Source organism: Rhinoderma darwinii, chromosome 7 (assembly GCF_050947455.1).
Source record: "Rhinoderma darwinii isolate aRhiDar2 chromosome 7, aRhiDar2.hap1, whole genome shotgun sequence".
NCBI lineage: Eukaryota > Metazoa > Chordata > Amphibia > Anura > Rhinodermatidae > Rhinoderma > Rhinoderma darwinii.
The window spans coordinates 73262243-73278198 of record NC_134693.1 but is presented as its reverse complement, the minus strand read 5'-3'; the positions used below and the strand labels follow the sequence as shown (position 1 = coordinate 73278198).

The following is a 15956-nucleotide window of genomic DNA, read 5'->3' as shown; positions in this document are numbered from 1 at the left end:
AGCAATTTCTCACATTTTCAAGAAAATTTCAAAAGGCTATTTTTACAGGGGCCAGTTCAGTTGTGAAGCGGCTTTTAGGGCCTTATATATTAGAAACCGCCAAAAAGTCACCCCATTTTAAAATCTTCACCCCTCAAAGTATTCAAAACAGCATTTAGAAAGTTTCTTAACTCTTTAAACATTTCACAGGAATTAAAGCAACGTAGAGGTGAAATTTTCAAATTTCATTTTTTTTTGCAGAAATTCATTTTTATTCTATTTTTTTTGTAACAGAAGTTTTTACCAGAGAAAAGCAACTCAATATTTATTGCCCAGATTCTGGAGTTTTTAGAAATATCCCACATGTGGCCCTAGTGTGGTAATGGACTGAAGCACCGGCCTCAGAAGCAAAGGAGCACCCAGTGGATTTTGGGCCTCCTTTTTATTAGAAAATATTTTAGGCACCATGTCAGGTTTCAAGGGCTCTTTCGGTGCCAAAACAGTGGAAATCCACCAAAAGTGACCCCATTTTGGAAACTACACCCCTTGAGGAAATTATCTAGGGGTATAGTGAGCATTTTGACCCCGCAGGTTTTTTGCAGAAATTATTGGAAGTAGGCCGTGAAAATAAAAATCGTCATTCTTTCAAAGATTATGTAGGTTTAGCTAATTTTTTCTAATTTCCACGAGGACTAAAGGAGAAAAAGCACCACAACATTTGTAAAGCAATTTCTCCCGAGTAAAACAATACCCCACATGTGGTTATAAACGGATGTTTGGACACACGGCGGAGCTTAGAAGGGAAAGAGCGCCATTTGGCTTTTGGAGCTCAAATTTAGCAGGAATGGTTTGCGCAGGCCATGTCGCATTTGCAAAGCCCCTGAGGTACCAAAACAGTGAAAACGCCAAAAAAGTGACTCCATTGAGAAAACTACACCCCTTGAGGAATCCATCTAGGGGTGTAGTGAGCATTTTGCCCCCACAGGTGTTTCATAGATTTTATTAGAATTGGGCAGTGAAAATAAAAAAAATCCTTTTTCTTCAATAAGACGTAGCTTTAGCTCCAAATTTTTAATTTTCTCAACAAATAAAGGAAAAAAAGAACCCCAACGCTTGTAAAGCAACTTCTCTGGAGTACGGCAATACCCCACACGTGGTCGTAAAATGCTGTTTGGGCACACGGCAGGGCTCAGAAGGGAAGGAGCGCCATTTGCTTTTGGTGTACAGATTTGCTGCATTTGGTTTCTGGTCGCCTTGTTGCATTTGCAAAGTCCCTGTGGGACCAAAACAGTGGATCCCCCCAGAAGTGACCCCATTTTGGAAACAACACCCTCAAGGTTTTCACCTAGGGGTGTAGTGAGCATGTTAACCCCACAGGTGTTTTGCAGAAATTCGTGTGCACACGATGTGGAAGAATGAAAATGGGAATTTTTCCTTAGATACGCCAACATGTGGTGCCCGGCTTGTGCCACCATAACAAGACAGCTCTCAATTATTATGCGGTGTTTCCCTGTTTTAGAATCACCCTACATGTGGCCCTAATCTTTTGCCTGGACATTCGACAGGGCTCAGGAGTGAAAGCGTACCATGTAAAATTGAGGCCTAATTTGGCGACTTATAAAGTATTGGTTCACAATTGCAGAGGCTTTGATGTGAAATAATAAAAGAAACCCCTGAGAAGTGACCCCATTTTGGAAACTGCACCCCTCAAGGCATTTATTAAGAGGTGTAGTGAGCATTTTCACCCCACGTGTCTTTTCCATAAATGATTGCGCTGCGGAAGGTACAAATTAAAATGTTTCCCTAGATATGCCAATTCAGTGTCAAATATGTTGTGACCAGCTTGTGCTACTTTTTTTTTATATACACCGTTCGTTATAAATTACATGTTACCTTTATTCTGCGGGTCAGTACGATTCCGGCGATACCAAATTTATAGAACTTTATAACTTTTTGCACAATAAAATTACTTTTGGAAAGAGAATGTATTTTTTCTGTCGCCAAGTTGTGAGAGCCATAACTTTTACATTTTTTCATCGATGGAGCTGTGTGAGGGCTTGTTTTTTTGCGAGACGAGGTATAGATTTTATCGGTACCATTTTTTGGATACATGCGACTTTTTGATCACTTTTTATTTCAATTTTTGGAAGACAGTGACCAAAAAAACAGTAATTATGGCAGTGTTTTTGAGGTTTTTTTTTACGGCGTTCACTGCGCTGGATAAATAACATAATATTTTTATAGTTCAGGTCGTTACGGTCGCAGCGATACCAAATATGTATGGCTTTATTATTTTTTTCAATAATAAATGACTTGATAAGGGAAAAAGGGCGATTGTGTTTTGTGTTATTATTTGAAACTTTTATTGTATGTTTTCCAGCTTTTATTTTTACTTTTTTTACACTTTTCTTTAGTCCCACAAGGGGACTTGAATGTCCAACTGTTTGTTTGATGTTCTAATACATTGCACTACCTATGTATTGCAATGTATTGGAACTGTCAGTTGTTCACTGACAGCAAGCCGATCAGGCTCCGCCTCTGGGCGGGGCCTAATCAGTTTACGTAATGGCAGACAGGAGTCCATTGTTAGGGCTCCTGTTGCCATGGTAGCAGTCGCCAGCCTTGCCATCGCATGGCAAGGCTGCCGATTTTCTACAAACCTCTAGGATGCAGCGATCACAATGGATCGCTGCATCGAAGGGGTTAATGCCAGGAATCGGAGCTAGCTCCGGTTCCTGGCGATAGATCGGGGTGTCCGCTGTAACATACAGCGGACACCCACTGCTGATGACGCCGGCTCAGCTTCTGAGCCGGAAGCTGAGCCGGCGCCATCTTGCCGATGTTACCGGAAGCCTCCTGGGCCCCGCCGACGACGGGGCATAGGAGGATTCCGTTACAGGCTGATCGGGAGGTAAGCATTAGCCCTCCGATCGCCTTTGCAGCCACCGGCAACCCAGCGATCACGTTGCTGGGGTGCCGGTGGCTATAAACTCCTCACATGCTGCGATCTCTATTGAACGCAGCATGTGAGGGGTTAATCGGTCGGATCGGAGGCTAGCTCCGGTCCTGGCCGATACCTTAGGGTGCCAGCTGTAACATACAGCTGTCACCCGGTGGTGATGTCGCTGGCTCAGCTCCTGAGCCAGCTTCATCTCCATGACGTACATTTACGTGAAAAGGCGGTAAGCCACCGATTTTAATGACGTTTATATACGTGATCCGGCGGGAAGGGGTTAAGGTCTCACGGTTACTCTCACCGAATATGCTCTGTCACATGTCTGACAAAATTATGGTCAGACATTCCCCATTTATCTTAAATTCAACCCTGATGCAACACCTTCTTAGGGTTCTTCTGTTTTTGTTCCTCAGTAATACTCTGATATGGTATTATGTTCTAATATTATTAGCCTATGTCGCAAGTCAACTTAATGTCTCTTATGGTCATTTTAATGTCCTTTATATATACACTTACTGTTTCTATTGGTTTTCATGGCTCAAACCATAAAATGTGTATCATGGAATGTACGTGGTCTGGGAACTCCCCATAAACGTGCATCAGTATTCTCCCACTTGAGGCGATCCAGCCCCCATGTCATTGGTTTACAAGAGACCCACCTCACCTCCGAAAAATCAGATTATTAACGGAAACCCTGGATGCAATGGTCCTGCCATTCATACCATACCTCTTATTCCAGGGGGGTATCAATTCTTATACATAGATCTATACGATGGAACCCCATTCAGACCCGTAGAGACCCTGAGGGAAGATTTGTTTTTGTATATGCGGAGATAGATACCAAACCTTATGTGCTTATATGTCTTTACAACCCACCGCAGGCGAATCTGTACGTAATTCAAGCGGCTATAACCTTTGCACATCAATTCCCGACCTCCTTTATACTATGTATGGGTGATTTCAACCAGGTTATGCAATTATCTCCAGATAGATTTGGAGCTTCCCCATCCCCGCCCACCCCTAATCCTACTCCTTTATGTCGGCTGATGGATAGTGTGGGGTGGATCGACCTCTGGAGAACTCACCACCAGGGAGAGGTGGAGTACACTTGTCATTCGACAGGACGACACACACTATCTAGGATAGATTATTGTTTTGGTTCCCCTAATGTATCTATTTACGTCTCTCAGATTACACATGATATTAGGGGTACATCTGACCATAGCCCAATATTACTCCATTTAACATTTCCAGACAGATGTATACTGACCAACTGGAAGTTCCATCCCTTCTGGTTAAAACTAATTGATTCGTCGGATCACATACCAGATCAGATTGATCAATTTCTACAAATCAATGATTCGTCACTAACACATACATTACGCTGGGACTCGTTCCAGGCATACCTCAGAGGTTGGTATTGGTTCAGAGTGCACTAGACCTATAGGAGGTGCACGAATAGGGTCCCAACCCAATCGTATGTAGAGAAGTATTCGGCACACAGACAAATATGATTCAAAAATTATTTCGTTTTATTTGTATTGCATTCAAATGCCATAGGCGGAGTGCGTGCAACGTTTCGGTCCAAGAAGACCTTCGTCAGGCACTAGATGTGTACAAAATTTTACACGTAAATATCTAGGCATCATTTTGGCACAATATGTATATCATCTCTCATAACACAAAATGAAAAAATAGCACTTTATCGAAAAGAGAAAATAATAAATAAGAGTTAAAATAAAATAAAATTCAAATTAAGACAAGAACAGAATTTATATGCAAAACACATACATGGTTCATACTTCATCAATATCTATGTATACTGGGCATTACATTTGATGCAGAAAAGATATAAACAATCAAAAGCATGTGCATGTATATGCCAAACGGAAGACATCACATCCGTGGCACCGTATCCAAGGCTAGAGGTATAGTACAAGCGTAAATCGTATAAAGAAATACATCTGGGTATACTTGTAGTGTAACAGCAGTAATCCAAACAAAGTCAACACATTCTGTGACTGGAAACAGTATTGTGGAGTACACAGTGACACGTGTATAGTGCAATCCAGTGATCCTGTAGACGCTCCCTCAATCTGGTTCCCATATTCAGAAAAATTACTTAAATATCGTAGCGTGGGAAATAATATAAACAGTATAAACATAACGCACCACATAATGTAAAGTAGTTGTGCTGTTAATGTACTGACAGTATCCTCATAACATGGAGAGCCTATGTGGCTCGAGGAGACTGTCCCATCCGTGCTACTCAGTCAGATGTTGCATATGTGTACTTAAAGGGGCTGTCCCAGATACCAAAATTTTTTCAAAAACTGTGTCATACATTACCCCTTATACAGACAACCTAAATAAAGCATTATTTTAAAAAAAAATTCTACTTAGCACATTTCTTCTTTGAATTTAGCACGGTTTGTTTACATGCAGTTCAGGTCTGGTTTGTTGATCTTTCCTTGTTATGAAACTTTTTTCCCGTGCACGCTCATTGCAGGCTGCAATGAGCGTGCACGTACCTTCCAAGAGTTCACGTGAGCTGTCCTTGCTCCTCCCCGCTGACCTCCTTCACTGGACTTGTCTCCTTGCTGACATTCTTGAAGGATGGTGAGCAAATGTTCCCCCTCCCATTATGTTTTTCACATTTATGTTTTCTTTCTCTTTTCAGGTCTATAAACCTCTTCGTGTCTCCCTCACCCTCGCCCACCCTCTTCTATCTCATGTCTCTCTCCACTAAGGCCATGTTCACACTGAGTTTTTTTGCCGGAGGAATATCTGCCTCAAAATTCCGTCTTGAAGTTTGCGGCAGATTTACCTCTCCCTGCACGTTGATTTTTGCGTCATTTTTCCCGGAGTTTTTTGTGCGCTGTTTGCGGTTTTGTTTGCCGCTTTGTTCGGGCCGTTTTTCGCTTAGTTTATCTTGGCGTTTTTTGCCTGTTTGTTTGCGTCTTTTCTTGCTGTGTTTTCCGTTGCTTTTATCATAGCCTTTTTCGCATCGTTTATCGTTTCTTTTTTTGCATCGTTGTTTGCGGCTATTTTTGCTGCGTTTTTCGTTGCCTCTTTCGTGGCGTTTTCCCAGTTGTTTTTCGCTGCGTTCTTTGCCTCTTTGTTTGCGGCTTTTTTCGCGTCTTTTTCCGCGATGTTTTTTGCAACGTTTTCCGTGGCTTTTATCGTAGCCTTTTTTGCGTCGTTTTTCGCGTCTTTTTTTGCGTCGTTGTTTGCAGGTTTTTTTCTGCGTTTTTCGTTGCGTCTTTCGTGGCGTTTTTTACCTGTCATTTTTCGTGGCGTTCTTTGCCTCTTTTTTCGCGGCTTTATTTGCGATGTTTATCGTAGCCTTTTTGGCGTTGTTTTTGCGGCTTTTTTTGCTGCGTTTTTCGCGTCGTTTTCCGCCCACGGCAATTGAGCGCCGCGGGCATAAAACAACGGAAATACGCTTTCTCTGCCTCCCATTGAAGTCAATGGGAGGTCAGAGGCGTAAACGCCCGAAGATAGGGCATGTCGCTTCTTTTTCCCACGAGGCAGTTTTACTGCTCGCGGGAAAAAGACGCCGACGCCTCCCATTGAAATCAATGGTACGCATTTTCGGGCCGTTTTTTACAAGTTTTGCTACGCTGTTTCCGCTTAAAAAAAAACAGGCGGAAACATCCCCGTAATTTCAGCCGTTATGGACGCCCTCGTGTGAACATACCCTAACAATGTAGGCTTAGATACAGGAACCCAGAAGATCTTATCCAGTTCAGGACCGGGCTATTTTGCGCCTTCAGGACCAGACACCGTTTAGCCATTTTTAGCACGTGTTCGTTAAATGGCTATAACTTTTTTATTTGTTGGGCTAACGACGTGATTTTTGCGATGTTTTTTCCGTAGACAATGCAGGTTTCATTTTTTATCGTTTTTATACACACCTTTTTTGCCATTTTAGAATTTTCTTTCATAAAGTTTGAAAATAATAGTAAAAAAATAAGCTTTTTTACGTTTCAGCTATTTTTTTTTGGTAATAACATAGTTTTACCCTAAAATATACCTTTTATTTGTGATCGTCATTGTCTACCGTAAATTTTTATATATTACATGTCTATATTAGGGTACTAGGGTCAGCGCTAGCGTTACAACAATGATTGGCGGGGGGAACGGTATTTTTTTGGGGTGGGTATTTTATATGTGTTTATTATTTAATTTTTTTTTGCACTTTACTTTACTATTTTTTTTATTACTATGGTCTGTCCCCCAAAGGTCAGAAAAGACCTTTGGGGAACTTTATATATTTTTTTTCTTTCTTTTAGGCCTCATGCACACGACCGTATTTTTTCCCACCCGTAAATACTGGCGTAAATACGGGTCTGGTGTCACACGTATTCGACCCGTTTTGCACCAGTATTTACGAACCCGTGCCCGTAAATATGGGTCCGGTGTCACCCGTATTCCACCCGTATTTACGGGCACGTTTTTGGCGGCAAAATAGCACTGCACTAATCGGCAGCCCCTTCTCTCTATCAGTGCAGGATAGAGAGAAGGGACAGCCCTTTCTGTAATAAAAGTTAAAGAAATTCATACTTACCCGGCCGTTGTCTTGGTGACGCGTCCCTCTCTTCACATCCAGCCCGACATCCCTGGATGACGCGGCAGTCCATGTGACCGCTGCTGCCTGTGATTGACCTGTGATTGGCTGCAGCGGTCACGTAGAATGTCTATGGCTCGGGTTTTAAGGATCCGTCCCTGACCGCTGGCCGTAAAAATACAGTCAGCGGTCGGGAACCAGTTGTTAAACAGTGTACTACGGCGCAACGGTGTCCCGCGGGCCGCAGATAACAGCCTCAAGGGCTGCATGCAACCTGTGTGCTGCATCGTGTTGTATAATTCCCTATCAAAGCCTACTATGTGTAGGCTTTGATAGGGGAAGAACTAAAAGTACAGATGCCCTCTTCACTTTTTTCACTGTGAACACGCATAGGCGCGCTCACAGTGAAAAGATGCATAGGCTGGGCGGGCGGGCACCCGCAGAAACGTCACGTCTCCAGTGACGTGTCGTGTCCCATCCGAGGTCTCGCTGGGGCGAGACCATGTGATCGGGATACGACACGACAGTGGAGGAGGAAGAAAACGTGACGTCAGAAGACATGTGATCGGCAGAAAAGAGCTGCCAGAACGGAGAACAGAAGCAAGATTGCACAGGTAAGTATATTATGGAATACTTAATGTGTGCATTGTGTGTTTAAATTTAAAATAAAAATATATCTCGGACAACCCCTTTAACATAAACACTAGTTACCCTTATCAGTGTGCACGTTGTATCTGATGCTTAGTGGTGTCAGGAGAGAGGCTGTAAAGGGTGAAGGGATTATAATAACCTTACCTAGAACCCTGTTGGCGTGGATGTATCCTGCTGATGAGCGCTGCTGTTCATATCACGGCTTACCGCTCGTTTTTGGCGCTAACTGCAGTAATTACTCTTGCAGTTTAAATGTCCTGTGCCTGGGGCGGGTCATGGGAGGTTCCCCATGAACGTGATTGGCCGCTCGTAACTTAGTGGGCGTTTCTGAGTGCATGATTGGCTGCACGCTACTCAGAGGGAATTACCATGACAAACAGGGGTGTGTCGTGTGACGCCGTTGTCAGGGGCGTGCCTGGTCGAACTCAGTGTGTTCCCATGCATCTCGCTCCCATGTTAGATCTGCATCGCCGCTCAGATGTAGTTAAGGCTATCGGATCTAGCAGTGATAACATATGTTTGAGCGGTATTACAAGATGTGTGTCTCTTGATCTTGAATGTGCACCATTACTGCGTCTGATATTAAGGATATGTTACTGATAGCTGACCATGTTTACTGTATGTTACTATCACAACGTATAACGCCGTTGTTGGGGGCGTGTCTAGCTATAGGCAATGCGCTCTCATAGATCTGGCTCTCTGGTTAATAACGCCAGTTAACATGGACATAGAGGGGCAGATAGAGTAACGTGAAGGCGGATATAACTAGTCTGTATATGGGTAGTGGTGCTGGATGTATTAGTGTAGATGCAGCTGGGGTATAGTGTACGATATTACAAATCTATATAATCAATATATTGCTGAAAAAATTTATTACCACTACGTATTACACAGTTGTCTAGAATACTTAATCCTAAACTCAGTATTTTCAAGGATACCGTAGTCTGGAAGGACCGGATGAAGGTGTGTGGTATACCATATGACAAATCAGCGTGTCTGTTATGGAGTAAAAAAGGCATTCGTTATTATGGATATCATATTCGGATCAACGGTACATTAGATACTATAGGAAGCTACTGACTTCGTATTCCCTATTTAAACCTCGAGGTTCTAACGTCTAACGTTCTAACGTTTGTTACGTTAAAATCTGTCGTTTTCATTGGTACCATTTTAGGGTACATGTGATTTTTTTGATCGCTTTTTATTCTATTTTTTGGCAAGCAAAGTGACAAAAAAAACATAAATTTTGACAATGTTTTTTGGCCTTTTTCTTTTTTTTTACAGTAATCAATGTGTGGTATAAATGACAATTTTATTTTATTCTGCGGGTCGGTACGATTACGGTGATACCAGATGTATATCGGTTTTTTTTTATGTTTTGTGGCGTTTGCACAATAAAACCACTTTTCTATAAAATTATTTATTTTTTGTGTCACCATATTCTGAGAGCCATAATTTTTTATTTTTCAGTCAAAAAAGCTGTGTAATATGCAAATTTTTGATCACTTTTTATTCTATATTTTGGGAGGGGTGATGACCAAAAAAATAGTGATGCTAGCATTGTTTTTTAATTATTTTTTGTGTTTAGTGCGGGAAAATAAGTATTATAGTTTTATAGTTGGGGTCGTTACGAACGCGGTGATACCAAATATGTGTACTTTTTTAACGTTGTATTTTTTTTTCCTATAATAAAAGACTCATTATAGGAAAAAAAGCATTTTTTTTAACTTGTTTTACTTGAAGACTGGCAGCACTGATGGCTGCTATAATACATTACACTACCTAGGTAGTGTAACGTGTTATAAACTGTCACACTGACATAGGCTTCCATGAATGGCAGACCGGAGGCCGTTGTATTCACGGAAGCATTTTCAGACGTTTCTGCTCACTGCGTGTGAACATACCCTAAGCCTATCATGTATGATATTGTCTGCTGAGACAAGGAGGGTATGTGGGGGTACCTACAGGGGACTGCATAGCATTGTCTACAAGGGGAATGTATGACAGGGGGACTGTGTGTGGAACCATACAGGGGGATTGTGACAATATATACAGGGGGCATTGTGTGGGGAACGCTCTACAGGTGTCTTTGATTAGAGCCCCGAGACATAACTTTGCTTGGGGTCCAGAAATGACAAATTTGCCCCTGAGGGTTAGGCCGGATTCACACGAGTGTGTGCGTTTTGCACGCGCAAAAAACGCGGCGTTTTGCGAGCGCAAAAGGCACTAGACAGCTCTGTGTGACAGCCCCGTATGATGCGCGGCTGCTTGCTTTTCGCGCCACCGCCATCATGATGTCACTCCGTTTGGATGTTTGTAAACAGAAAAGCACGTGGTGCTTTTCTGTTTTCATTCATCCTTTTCACAGCTGTTGCGCAAATCACCCTAGTCCCACGGAAGAGCTTCCGTGTGGTGCGCGTGATTTTCACGCACCCATTGACTTCAATGGGTGCGTGATGCGTGAAATACGCCCAAAGAACGGACATGTCGTGACTTTTGCGCTACGGACTCACGCAGCGTAAAAATCACGCACCTGTCTACACGGCCCCATGGACTAATATAGGTCCGTGCGACGCGTGTGAAAATCACGCGCGTTGCACGGATGTATATCCCGTTCGTCTGAATAAGTCCTTAGTACAAGGATACTTACTACTGGGGCTTTGTATCTAAGGCTACATTCACACGAGTATGACAGATTTACACGCATAAAAAACGCACCTAAATCTGGTCGTGTGCGTTGCGTTTTGCACCAGTGCGCTTTGCGTGTGCCATGTGTTTTTCATGCACTTGCAAGCACTTTTTTTTTCAATGTAATTGATGCGTGAAACACGGACAGCACACGGATGTCGTCCGTGTACTGTCTGTGATTTTCGCGCACCCATTGACTTCAATGGGCAACTGACTAGGTGCATGAAAATACACCAATATAGGACATGCAGTGAGTTTCACGTAACGAACACTCGCTGCATGAGAACTCACGCATGTGTGAATAGCCCCATTGAAATCAACGGGTCCGTGTGCTGTGCGTTATTTCAACGCACAGCCCACGGACGATATTTGACACTTGTCTGAATGAGCCCTTAGGGTATGTTCACACGCTAGCTGGCTTTTACGGCTGAAATGACAGCCTGTTTTCAGAAGAAAACAGCTGCGTCGTTTCAGCCGTAAATGCTCCTCCTCGTAATATACGAGGCGTCTGTGACGCTCGTATATCTTGAGCTGCTCTTCATTGAGTTCAATTACGTTGCAAAGAAGTGTCCTGCACTTCTTTGCCGAGGCAGTCAATTTACGCGTCGTCGTTTGACAGCTGTCAAACGACAACGCGTAAATTACAGGTCGTCTGCACAATACGTCGGCAAACCCATTCAAATGAATGGGCAGATGTTTGCCGACGTATTGTAGCCCTATTTTCAGACGTAAAACGAGGCATAATACGCCTCGTTTACGTCTGAAAATAGGTCGTGTGAACCCAGCCTAAGTCTGTCATGTGTGATACTGTCTTCTGGGGCCATGTATCTAAGCCTATCATGTATGATAGTTTTCTGGGGTCATGTATCTAAGCCTATCATGTATGATACTGTATGCTGAGACAATGCATCCAATTCTATCCAGCGGTGTAGCAATAGGAGCCTTAGGGCCGGTTCACATCAGCGTTCGCTTTCCGTTCAGGGGTTCCGTCTGAGGTTTCCGTCGTGGAACCGCACAACGGAAAGTCAAATGGAAACCACAGCTTCCGTTTGCATCGCCATGGATATCAATGGTGGCGGAAACATTGCTAATGGTTTCTGTACGTCACCGTTCCGGCAGGTTTCCGTTTTTTCGACTGCGCTATTGATTCCGTCGAAAAAAACAGAAACCTGCCGGAACGGTGACATACGGAAACCATTAGCAATGTTTCAGTCACCATTGATATCCATGGCGATGCAAACGGAAGCTGTGGTTTCCGTTTCACTTTCCATTGCGGGGTTCCACGACGGAAACCTCCGACGGAACCCCTGAACGGAAAGCGAACGCTGATGTGAACCGGCCCTTAGACTTATAGATATGCTATCTCTGATATGTATGTAAAACATATATATTTTTCGGGGGAGGGGGGTAAATATGTCTCAGGGCTTGTGCCCCTAATCTTTTAAGACCCTAGCAACGCCTCTGGTCTGAATACTTATGTCCATGCGAAATTTGAGTTTTTAATTTTTAAATTCTGTTTTTACTTTGTCATTATGGGGTATTGAGTGCAGAATGATCGGAAAAAACATGCATTTTTTATTTTATTTTAGCACAAGGCCTCAACATAACAAAATGTGAAAAAAAGTGAAAGGGTCTGAACCTACCTACAGGGGGCAGTGTGTGGCACTATCTACAGGGCAGTGTGTAGCTGTTGGTTAATAGCCTTTGTGGCGGAACGAGCAGCTCTCTGCTCTAGATAATCGCTCAGGTCCCCAATAATGCACGTGAAAGAAGAGTTAACTAAATAAAACTACCCGCCATCCAGAACATTTGATAATATATATTTGCCTGACACCCAGGGGCGTAGCTAAAGGCTCATGGGCCCAGGTGCAAAATTTCAGTTTGGGCCCCCCTACGCATCTTCTCTCTAACTTTCAGCTGCATTACTGGGTCTCTAAAGTAACCCCTCAAAACAATAATATATACATCAGAGACGAATAAAACAACTTTTATAACACGGCAGGCTTAAAGCGGCGCAGTTCTATGTATGATAGTATACCTAAATAATGAAGTCACCAAATAATGGTCATATACCAGCTCTACACAGTGAAAAATGAATACACTACAGTTGTATCTACTCTATCCAGGCCAGACCGGCATGACTTCTTCCAGCCACAACTTGTCTCTTCACACAAACTACAAATTATGCTGCTAGCCCCAATAGCCCTCTTAGTGCCCCCTCCACCTTAATAGTGGCCCCATTTGTGCCCCAAACTGTACTAGAGCCCCCTTTTGTTCCCTACAAAGTACTAGTGCCCCCACCACAAAATCATAATGCCTTTTTTGTGCCCCACAGTAATACCCGCCTTTGTGTCTTATACAGTAATAATACCAACTTTTTTGCCCCCACAAAGGGATTGCTGCCCCCTATGTCCTCCTACACAGGATAAATTCCACCTGGGCAGTTAATAATTTTATTAATTGCAACATATTTTTTTTAAAAAAACCCAGAATCATAAATTATCACCTATTCACAGTATATTTGATCATTTTCTTATTGCTGGAGGTGATCAAGAGACCTGGGGTCCCAAACCCTCAGATCCTCCTCACTGCACCCCTGCAGTAAAGAGGAGCTTGAATGGAGCGGCTGTTGAGCATACGCCCACCGCACCATTCACGGTCTATGACAATGACGTAAACAGGCGATCGCTGTACTCGGCTGTTTGTCATTCCCATAGACTTTGAATGGAGAAGTAGAGTGCATGCACGACCGCTGCACCATTCAATGTCCTGCTTACAGTGAGGAGGAATGGGGGGTCCGGGACCCCAGTTCTCATAATTGGTGGGGGTCCCAGCGATAACAAAATGATCACTTATCCTAAGGATAGGTGGTAATTTATGATTCTAGCAAAAAAAAACTTTAAGAAAATGCCCCTTACTAGATATTATCTAATAAACCTGTAGGAGCAGCCTCTTTATTATCTTTAGTTTCCTAATGGACACTGGCATAGCAGAGCTGTGTGCTTCACATTACAGCACAGCTCCAGACCTCCAGTAATGTGCAATCATTCATGACCCACAGTAACCTCTAGCCCCCTTATCAGTGTCTTCCCCATAACTGGAGGCTGGAGCTGTCCTGTAATGAATTATGACCCCCAGTATCCTCTGTTATCAGTGTCCTGTCTGCGCTGCTCTCACTGCTGAATCCTCCCGTTCTGTCCTCTATTTGCAGGATAGAAAGAACAGAGAGAGACAGCAAAGCAGACACAGTATAGGGAAATACCACTAAAGAAAGACCATGTAACTGTATGAGTAACGCCTGTCCAGAACTCACATGGATGTGGGGGAAAGGAGCTGCGATGAGACATGAGCTTCTCCTTACACAGCGTGCAGCAGTGTGTGTATCTAGACTCCTCCTCCCCTGTCTACTCCAATCCAGTGCCTCAGAGCACAAGAAGGGAGGGGGGATTACATACGCTGCTGCACCTGCGCTGTGTAAAGTTTAGCTAAGCGATAATGAATGATACGGACACTCTAAGTGTGGCGAGAGGGGCCCGTGGGCCCCTCAGGCTTAGTGGCCCGGTCGCAACTGCGACCCCTATAGCTACGCCACTGCTGACACCACACAAACCTACAGACATTTCCACGTACGACCTAAGTGATAAAACAACGCAAAACAACGCAAAACAACTGGCATTGTTATACCGGAAGCAGTTTCTAAGCTTACACATGCGCAGTACTTCTGCTGTATGATTAGGGCGCATGCGTAGAATATGGCTCTGCTTCCTGATATCGTCACATAGTCGGACCGAAAGACCCGCAGACGAATCATACACGTCACCAGTGCTTCTTCAACGTCAGATCCCTTGGCGCATGCGTGGTCGTAAGGTAAGTTCCGGCAGGTGCCGATTCTCTGTGATAGTGATTATTATATAACAACAAAAAAAATCCGTAACCTATGTGTCCCGATACGTTACAGGACGCTGCCATTCGTCCTTCCCGGTCACCATTGTGCTGTATTTATATTACGACGTTGATAACCGGGCGTCTGTTTTATATTTTTTAACGCAGGGATGAGCTAGGGAAATCGCAATGCTGCGTGTGACTGCACGGGAACGCTCCCAGAGCTGCCTCCTTGTGTGCAGTACTGTACGAGGAAGACTACTCTCTGGGAAATGTTACTCTTTTGTATTGAGCTCTTCTGAATTTTAGAATAATTTCTAACATTATACTATTGAACAGTAGGTTTTCCGATTTTATGCAAATAAGGGTAAGTTCACACTAGTGTTAGTATACGTTTACGTCTCCTCCGTCAGAGGAAGAGAGGATCGAAAGATTAAACGGAAAGCAACAGTTCCGTTAGAATTACCATTGATTTTAATGGTAATTCTTTTGTTTCAGTTGCTTTCCGTTGGTCTCTGTTCGCTAGGTTTTAGTTTTTTTTTTCACGGAAACAAAAGTTCGGCAGACTGCACTTTTACTTCCGCCAAAAAATGCTGAAACCTGGCGAACGGAGACAAACGAAAAGTAACTGAAATAAAGAATTGCCATTGAAATCAATGGTAATTCTAACGAAACCGTTGCTTTCCGTTTAATCCTTAGATCCTCTCTTCCTCTGACGGAAGAGACGTAAACGTATATTAACACTAGTGTGAACTTAGCCTAACACTTAGGGCTCATTCACACGAGTGTGTTCAGCGTCCGTTTTAACAAAATCAAAATTTCACTTCGTCTGAACAGAACATCGTAAAACCCATTGCAAGCAATGGGCAGATGTTTGTAGGCGTAATGGAGCTGGTTTTTCAGGCGTAATTCGAGGCGTAAAACACCTGAATTATGTCTGAAAATAGGTTGTGTGAACATACCCTAACGCTTTCTATTTGCCTTATTAGCGAAGTGTGTGTGCGTGATGATTCACGGCACAAGTGTATAATAAAAAGATATGTATCTTTGCTAAAGAGTTTTTTAGGACAAACTCTTAGCCCTTATTCACACGACAGGGTTTCCCGGCCGGGTGACGGCCGTTCATAAATCGGCTGTCACACGTCTGCATTAGGAACAATAGACCCCTAATGGGGCTATTCACACGACCGATTTTTTGACGGCCCGGGAAACCTGGCCGTCAAAAAATGG

At 43.3% G+C, this 15956-nt stretch overlaps 1 protein-coding gene and 1 long non-coding RNA gene across 2 annotated transcripts in view; one reads left to right on the top strand and one right to left on the bottom strand.

Annotated features, from left to right (window-relative positions):
• Window positions 1-4446: 4446 nt before the first annotated feature.
• On the bottom strand, window positions 4447-14267 carry LOC142657237 (uncharacterized). The gene is made up of 3 exons (XR_012849850.1): window positions 14158-14267; window positions 9095-9152; window positions 4447-5031 (listed from the first exon to the last, which is right to left on the bottom strand). It is a non-coding gene; the product is annotated as an uncharacterized LOC142657237 (long non-coding RNA).
• A 315-nt stretch (window positions 14268-14582) lies between these two features.
• Window positions 14583-15956, top strand: part of PICK1 (protein interacting with PRKCA 1) — a 201593-nt gene continuing 200219 nt past the window's right edge. Inside the window, exon 1 of the mRNA XM_075832285.1 lies at window positions 14583-14711. The gene's annotated coding sequence lies outside the window, so the exon portion shown is untranslated. The remainder of the gene's footprint in view (window positions 14712-15956) is intronic.